Below are 8,849 nucleotides of genomic sequence, written 5' to 3'. Positions count from 1 at the left end.
TGCATATGGTGATACTTTCTCTGCTTTGGTTTCTTAATAGTTCTACTTTAGAGAAAGTGCATTAGGTTTTCACTTGGCTAACCTCACTTGTGGAAAACTTCCAATTTCAAGACCCGAGCCCAGGCAGAGTCTAGGAGACACAACGCATCCCAGTATTCAGGCTGCACCTCAGCTCCTACAGGGCAGCCCACATCCCAGGCGCCCTGACTCCAGTGAGAGAGGTCAGTCCATCCCCTCCCACCACCGAGAACCAGCTTCCCCCGCAGGAAGCTCGATGAGAGAACATGGCACAGATCAGGATGGTGGGAGAGGGGGCTGACGGGAGCCCTGGATACGGGCCAAGCAGATGATCACCTCCTCTAGTTTGACTGTAGAGGATCCAGGAAGACCAGGCTCCGAGGTCCAAATTCTCTCCCATCCACTGGGACTGCTACCTGAGACTCCCCCAGTGGAAATGCTCTACTCTGCACTAAGTATCATCTCCCAGGCATTCCGAGAGGAGCAGAACGTTATCCTTGGCATCTTCATATGAGTGGCTTTATCAGATGACTTTTTCTCAGTGGCAGGAAAAGCCCAAAGTTTCACAAGAACATTGTATGTCTGGGAAAGCATGGAAACTAACATCCGGGAAAGCCCCAACACAAACATCATTGATGTACCCACATTCCTGGACTGCAGGGGGCAGGCAGATGGAGGTGCCCTTTTCTTCTCCTAAGCCAATTCCCCCACCTAGGGAGATTATGCTAGTCTAGAATATAGAAGGATAATGACAATATTGTTTAAGAATTTTTAAAATCTCTAATTTACTGAGGAATGATGTGTGCCAGGTACTTTGGAAAGCACTTTACAGATACAATCTCACTTACTCCTTACCATCACTCCGTGAGGTAGGTAACTATGATTGCCTGTATTTTACAGATGAGCAAAGATCAGAGAGGTTAAATACTTGTGTAAGGTCACACAGCATGAATGATGCAGCCAAAATGGTATTCAAGACAGCAGGATGTTGTAGATTAAAGAAAACTGCCCAAGAACGAGACTTGAGTTTGAAGTCCAGAATTACCAGTTGGCAGCTATGTGACCTTGGGTGACCTCAGAGCCTCAGTTTCCTCCTCTGTAAGCTGAGGACCCAGATGATCTCCAGGGCTCCTCCCAGTTCTGTCATCCTATGAATCTGAGACATAATTTTCCATCCACCAGTCCTCTCACCTAACCAGATACCTTCTCTTGACTGCAATTTAATTAGGTACTCCATGCTTTAGCTCAAAGAACAGACACTGTTTTCAGAGGGCGATCAGGTGTGATCATGGTTGTCTTTCTTTAATTCTTAAAGTAAACCAAAGCAGTTACTCTCGTGCTAGTAAGATCGACGCCTGGGCAGTCAAAGTGTTGGGTGGAAAATATCAACCTGCTGACTCCCCGGGGCAGTTGGAGTCACGCTGGCGTGTTATGCGCTGTGTTGCTGTAACCAAGGCCTGGGAGGCTTGACTGCTTCAGCTGTTCCATCAGCTGGGAACTATTCACGTGTCTCAGTTCTCAGAGTTACCCTGCCTTGGGCAGAATTATTTTCCACAAAGATACACACAACAGGTGGCCTGGGGTCCCCAGTTAGCGCCCAGGATAGGCATAATGACCAGTCCTTGCTGCAGACAACTTTTCAGAAGAGAAAGGGCCTTCCTTTATAACCTGGAGGCGTCTTCATCAGGGCCTGCCTCTTGTTGCTTCATCTCAAGTCCGCTTCAAGGATCCCAGGCCGGCACCATCGATAAGCTACACCTGGCTCCAGCCACGGGGTCACAAATCTCAGCTTTGCCCCTTATTGAGAACACCTGGGCTGAAATCGCAGTTTTTACCACTTATTACAAATACCAGCTCAGTCAAGTCACTTCACACCTCCAAGCCTCAGCCCCCTCGAGTGGAAAATCGAGGGTCATTGAAAATATTAAATCAGAGATTATATGTATGGGAACACGTCTAGCACAGGATTCACACACATTAAGCCACTCAATAAACATTTGTTCAGTCTGCATCGTAAGTTGTAAGTCTCAGAGCCTGGAAGAGGAGAGGTAAAGATTTTACGTCACTCAGAGGAAATGATTTTGGAATTCTGCAACCCTCAAAAGTAATTAGAAATTTAATTCCACTTATTCATCAAGTCTTTATCAAGTGCCGACTATGTGCCAGACACTCTTCTAGACACTGAGGACACAGAGATGAACAAAACACACAAGAACTTGCTCCCGTGGAACTTATTTAGTGTAAGCTCCTTGAAATTTTCAAAAGTCTAAATCCATTTGGGGACAACAGTGTCATATTACGCTGTTGGGCCATTAAGGAAAACCCAGTCTCCAGCCTCTAAACTTGGCCTCAGTGGAGGGCAGCCACAAGCTCTTGCAACACTTCTTGGTGACCCTATCCGAGAACACATTCCCGGGCTAGAAGGACTGTGGGTCTGACCCAGTGTGACATTTCTTATGTCCTCAGGTATCCTTGCTAGTCTAAGTGTACAGGCAGTATAGTATAACACAGCCTCTCTTTCCCCAAATATATTCCTCAAGACATGACTAGATGATCAATGAGAAAAGAGTTCCATGAACGTGCAAGTTCAAGAAACATTGGAGTAAACCAGGTTCAATAGCCTTCTTTGCTACGGGCCTTCTCAGGGCCTTAGTAAGCTAAGGCACTCGTGATTCTCAGAGGATTACAGCGTGCAGCCTTTGACCACAGAAGACATCTTTATACCAGAGTATGTGGTAAGTCTGGCCTTCCAGCACGCGTTTTCAGACATGCTGGATTCTTGGAAAGAAGTCAGAAGTCCTGAGTTCTGGTCCCAGTATACCACTGACTCGTTCTATGACCTCAAGCAGGTCATGTTACCTCCCTAGGTCTTAGTTCCCTCATCTAGAAAATGTGTTTGTGCTGTCAAGGTGGGGCAGGAGGGTGATGAAGAGGGGGGAGGAGCCTGCGCCACATCATCTCAAAGGTCTCTTCCAGGAGGACCAGTTTATCATCCGGAAGGTCGCCAAGCTCCCTGGGGCACAAGCAGGCTCATGACTGCGTGCTGGCCCACGTGTTCCAGCGGCCCCTCAACGCTCACGACCCCTGGGTTGGACTGTGATGCATTCTCCCGCATCCCGAGCATCACTCCCACTTCTCCCCTTCAGTCCTGTTAACAGCCTCTCCATTCTACGGCCCACTAGTTCTTGAAAGAAGTGCCTAGCAGCTTGTGTTAGCAGCCAGGTACGGCCTTGAAGATGCTACAGGATAAGCAAGAGTCAGCCCAATTCCATCTGAACCGTTTCTAGAGGATGTAGTGAAAATTATACAAACCGAATGAGCTAATATTTTTAACATGAAACCATGTACGAATCTCTCTCTTCTATATATATATATAAAATATAATATATATCTTGATTTTAACCCATGAGGAGTGACATATACATATATATGTAGAGAGAGATAGAGACAGAGAAATCTATATCTATATCTATGCCTATCTATCCATCCATCCATCAAGAAACAGAGAGAGGAGGAAGAGCCTGGAGAAAACACTGTAATATATTAGCAGTGGTTTTCTCTGGGTTGTGGACAATAAATGACTACTATTTTCTTATTTAAGCTTTTCTATGTTTTCTAAATGTTCGCCAATAAGCATGTATTAGTTTTATGATACAACAACAAAACTAACTCCTCCTGCTTTTTTAAAGAGTCACCTAGTACAGGTCTGGATGTGAAGGAAACCATCCAGCAGGTTTTGTCAGGCTGCCCCAGCAAGAGTCCTCTGCGTTCCTGTCTCCCATTACCTTGGCTTGTTTCCCTGATTCTTAATCTTCAACACCAACTCCCAAGCTCAGTTTTTAATAGCTCCCCCAACTGAGTTCCTGGCATTTCCATGTGACCTCCCACTATCGGTTTATGCAGGCCCTGGGCCTCGGAGTAGCCACATATATTTATGCAGGTTATCCACTACACAACTCCAGGGGTTACAATTAACAGAGATGACAATGCAAAAGGCACTGCCTGAGTTGTGCAGTGCACAGTCCACACAACCGTACATGGCAGCTCTGCCAGATGTCCTGAGCCATTATTATGATCATCTAAACACTTCGCTGAGTGAAATGCTCAGAAGACAACAGTAGCCGGGCTTGGGAGGCAGTACACCTAATGTATCACAGCCTGGGCTCTGAAATCAGACCGCCTGGTTTATACACTGGCTCGGCCCAATTGAGTGGCCTCAGGCAAATTGTTTAACTTCTCTGTTAATTCAGCCTCAGTTTCTTTACCGGTAAAGTGAGATAACACTAGCACCTACCCCTAGCCTTGTTCTGAGGATTAAATGCAGTTAAAAAGTAAAGCACTTAATTTTCTGTCCCACGGTAAATTCTCAATAAGCGTTAGCTGTTACAACTATGATTTCCTCTGAAGTCACACGCAGAGACCCAGAGACAAGGTCTTCGATGCTAATTAAACCTTGCATTCTTATTGAGCTTTATCTGGCTGGGATGTGCGGGGAGGCCAGCCAGGGTAGGCGTTAGTCCCGTGGGGCCAGAACTGGGTCATGGGTGCTCACTAAGGCAGCATAGGGTTCAGAAAGCCAGACAGTCAAACTGAATCAGGGTTGGTTAGGGTTGGTGCCTAAGAATAGATGCCAACAGCAAAGGTGGGATAAAAATGAGGCTGCGAAGCTAAGACTGCAGCATCTGATGGAAAAGATGCTGGGGGGGATGGGAAAGAGTCAGGGATCCGGGAAGAGCTCCTGGATCACCCTTGGGTCTTGTAGAGACTGGATCTGTGGGACTTCTTTAAAGGTCGGCGTGAATGCCTTTTCTTTCTACAATAGTGAGGATTGGCTCCAGCTGTGAGTTTTGAAAACGCCCCTAATAACAGTGGCTTGAACAAGATAAAAATTCATTTCTCACTCAAGTCAAAACGTGAAGGCAGAAATTCCAAGGCTCTTCTGTGGCTCTGCTCCCTCCAGCTCGTTCCTCCAGCTTCTGTAGGGCGTGGCCTCAGCCTGTGGTCCAAACAGCATCCACGTCTAGATAGCAGGATGGACAAGATGAAGAAGGGAAGGGAGCTGGGCCTGCAACCGCTCCACCTACCCCCAAAACTCAATCACAGCCACTCTTGGAAGCAAAAGAGGTTGAGCAAAGTTCTTTTCTTCCGAGTAGTGTATTAGTTTCCTATTGGTGCTGTAACAAGTTACCACAAGCTTAATGGCTTAAAACAACACAGATTTATCTCACAACTCTGGAGGTCAGAAGTCTGAAAAGGGTCTCGCTGGGCTAATATCAAGGTGTCGGCAGGCCTGGGAGCCCTTCTGGAAGCTCCAGGAGAGAATCCACGTCTTGCCTTTTCCAGCTCCTAGAGGCCACCCACATTCCTTAGGTCACAGCGCCTTCCACCTTCAAGGCCAGCACCAGCCGGGCAAGTCTTTCTCCCTCTGCTGTATCTGATCCTGACTCTTCTGCTCCCTTCGTCCCCATTTAAGGACTCTTGTGATTACATTAGGCCCACCTGGATCATCCAGGATACTCTCCTTATTTTAAGGCCATGGGATTAGCATCCTTGATTTAATCTGTGACCTTAATTCCCCCTTGCCATGTAACATAAGACATTCGTAGGTTCTGGGGATTAGGATGTAGACATCTTTGGAGGAGCATTATTCTGCTTACCCCAGGCAACCACAGCAAAAATTCTATCACCATAGAAGAAAGGCAGAGGCTCCAGCCCAGGGCACAGTGGTTAAGTTCACACACTCCACTTTCACAGCCCTGGGTTCACTGGTTTGGATCCCAGGCGCAGACCTATGCACTGCTTATCAAGCAATGCTGTGGCAGGTGTCCCACATATAAACTGGAGGAAGATGGGCACAGATGTTAGCTCAGGGCCAATCTTCCTCAGCAAAAAATAAAAAGAAAGAAAGAAAAGAAATTAAAGGCAGAGGGACATGGGACATGCCACACTCCCCAACAAGGCTATGATCTCAGAGAATGGATGTCACGGTCCCTCAGTTCTGCCATGCTGATGCCATGGGAGGTGCTCATTGTGGAGGAGGTAAGCTTTCTTGTCTGCCCAGCATCTCTGAGGGATCCTCTCCCCTATATGCAGTCCAGGTTGTTCAGGTGGGACAGCCCCATGCTCTCAGCTTCGGATGGTACTAAGCAGAATTCTCCTGGGAGGAGCAATTGCTTCAGGGAATGGGCTTGTGAGCCAAGCCTGGTTAATCACACCATTCCTAGTACTTGGGCTAGAATTTTGCAAATGATGCTCTCCCTTATTTCTAGGATCACCAGCTCCAAGGACAGTTGAAGCTGGGAGGTGCCACTGGCCACCTTTGTCACCACTGAGAGAAGCATGCCTGGTGTTGAAGCCAACACAGAGGTGAGCAAGGACGTGAATGAAGAAAAAGAGACAGAGGCCCAGGGACCTCCAGCCATGCCCACAGCCCAAGAGCCACCCCGGGCTTTTCATACACGTGAGCCAATAAATCCCCTCTGCTCTTTATTTTTCCTTAAACTAGTTTGAGTTTCTTTCACTTGCAGCCAAGTGCCTTGACCAATATACTCAAGAAATACCTGTCAGGACAAGTCACCACTTCTCAGAGCCCTCGAGCATCTCCTAAAGCCCAGCTCTCGAATGCTCTGACTCTAAGTCAGTGGTCAGGACCCATGAGACCCTTCCAGCTTTCATACACCCTCATAGACGATCAAACATCCTGGCCTCAGCGGGCCAAACTCAGCCCAAAGGCATATGCAATTTCCCCAAGTCACTTACTCTGCATGGGAAACACCTCGTGTCACAGAGGCCCTTCCTGGCAACCTGACTTTTTTCCTTGTGTATCTGCAGGGAACACTAACAAATACTCTGGGGTTAACTGGAGACCCCCATGGCTCCCGTAGGACATCCATATGGAAACTGGTGGCAGCCAGAGGAAGAGGGGATCTGAGAGGTAGAGAAAGAACAGCTTGCTTTCTTTGAGTGGCAGCTGCAAGAGCCTGCAGTTATTTCCTCTCTGCCCTGCTCTGCCCTAGCATAGCTTTTCCTGGCCTGAGTCCCTCCCCTCAGTCCAGCTCTTGGCTCTGTTCCAAGTGAAAGATACTCCTTGAAATGTACCCTGTATCAGGAATCCAGCCATTGAAAGAAATTTGGGAGAAATAACCACTCCCTAGTCATCCACTGTCCAGGGTGGTGTCGGGATCAGAGCCCTTCTGAGTTGCCGTCAGGAGCAACGGAACTAAAGAATTTTGCAAAGCACCTGGGAAGTTGGAATATCAGTGTCCCATTTCAAAATTCCCTGCCGGTGGTGTGCCTGGCTGGCTCAGGAGAGCAGCTGTGTGCATCTCTGCCCAGACTTGACATTTACCAGCACCCTGAACGTTTTCCTAGGTGGATAGAACGTTCTGGGCTGTGCAAGGCTGGAGAGCCTAGAAGACCCGTCTGAATTCTGGTGTCTTTAAAGAAACCAACACCCTCTTAGGTAATTCATTAAATGAGAAATTAATCCTCTGGGGCCAGCCACATGGCCGAGTGGTTAAGTTCACGTGCTCCGCTTGGGCGGCCCTGAGTTTCACAAGTTCGGATCCTGGGTGCGGACATGGCACTGCTCATCAGGCAATGTTGAGGTGGCGTCCCACATGCCACAACTAGAAGGACCCAGAACTAAAATATACAACTATGTACTGGGGGAATTTGGGGAGAAAAAGCAAAAAAAAAAAAAAAGAAATTAATCCTCGTAATCTTGGTATTTTCATTAAAATCAAGCAAGAAATAGTAGTAATTGCCATTTATGGAGTGCCTCCCACCTACCAGACACTTTACACCATCACCACCTCTAAACCCAACTACAACCTAACCAGGAGGCCTTACTATCTCCATTTTACAACCTAGGGAGGGGAAGTCAGTTGCCCAGGGACTGGCTTACAGCAAGAAGGTATGTACTCAAAAATAACTCAATCCCACTGAATTAATTAATAAATAGAATTTACCTAGCAGTTAACTCAAAATGAATGGCTGTCAACACATAAGAGTGTCCATCCCCTCTCCCCATGGGACAGCTCCATCTTTCTTTACCTTCTATACAACTTTGTTTTGAGAAAAGTCCCATGGTGACACAGTTCAAAGACCACTGGGGTTGCAGAAAGAACCTAGATCTTGGAGACAGAGAGGGCCTGGAATTAAATTCTGGTTCTGCTGCTAAGTCGCTATGGGACTTGAGATAAGTCAAGTAACCAAGCTGAGCTTCAGTTTTCTCATATGAAAAATGGAGCTAGGAATGCCCATCTCTCTGAGGTTTTGTAAGGATTTGAGATAATATTTGTAAATCACCCAGCAGTGAGTGCTCAATGCATGGTGTTATTAATACTTAGGTAGTATAACTGGTTGATCTAGAATAGAGTGATGGGCTCAATGAACAGGAGGATGGTGAGGGAAGAGGACGCACTGAAAGAAGGCCGGGGAGAGGGTGCTGATGGAGTACTAGCTGGCCAGCAAGGTGCGAGGGGCAAGGAAGCTACAGAGTGGACCACAGGCCGTGGAAGGAGAACTGAGAGACACAGAAGACAAATAGTTCCATTACCAACGGGCCAAGGCCTCCATGGCCTGGGACCCAAGAGCTGGCCGGAGCCAGAATCCACTATAAGACCTCTCTTCCAGAAGGACCACTTGCCAGATGCTGGCTAACACCAAGACCCTTGAGGTGACTTCCTAAGTGGAGGGGCCGAGACTTGAGCGAGTTCATTGGCTCCCTTGCCCTTCCTTCACCCGATAAACAGCCCCTCAGCCTCCTCCCCACCCCCATCTCTCCCCAGGAGGCCAAGTAGAGGCATTCCCTGGATCTGGCTCTCCTT

At 47.6% G+C, this 8,849-nt stretch overlaps 1 long non-coding RNA gene across 1 annotated transcript; it reads left to right on the top strand.

The window, feature by feature from the left end:
* Window positions 1-2,570: 2,570 nt before the first annotated feature.
* LOC139085278 (uncharacterized) lies at window positions 2,571-6,507 on the top strand. Its single transcript, XR_011543516.1, has 2 exons — window positions 2,571-2,753; window positions 6,288-6,507. It is a non-coding gene; the product is annotated as an uncharacterized lncRNA (long non-coding RNA).
* The last annotated feature ends 2,342 nt before the right edge of the window (window positions 6,508-8,849 follow it).

The sequence above is a fragment of the Equus przewalskii genome, chromosome 8 (assembly GCF_037783145.1).
Source record: "Equus przewalskii isolate Varuska chromosome 8, EquPr2, whole genome shotgun sequence".
Classification (NCBI taxonomy): Eukaryota; Metazoa; Chordata; class Mammalia; order Perissodactyla; family Equidae; genus Equus; species Equus przewalskii.
This window is presented reverse-complemented; position numbering and strand designations above follow the sequence as displayed.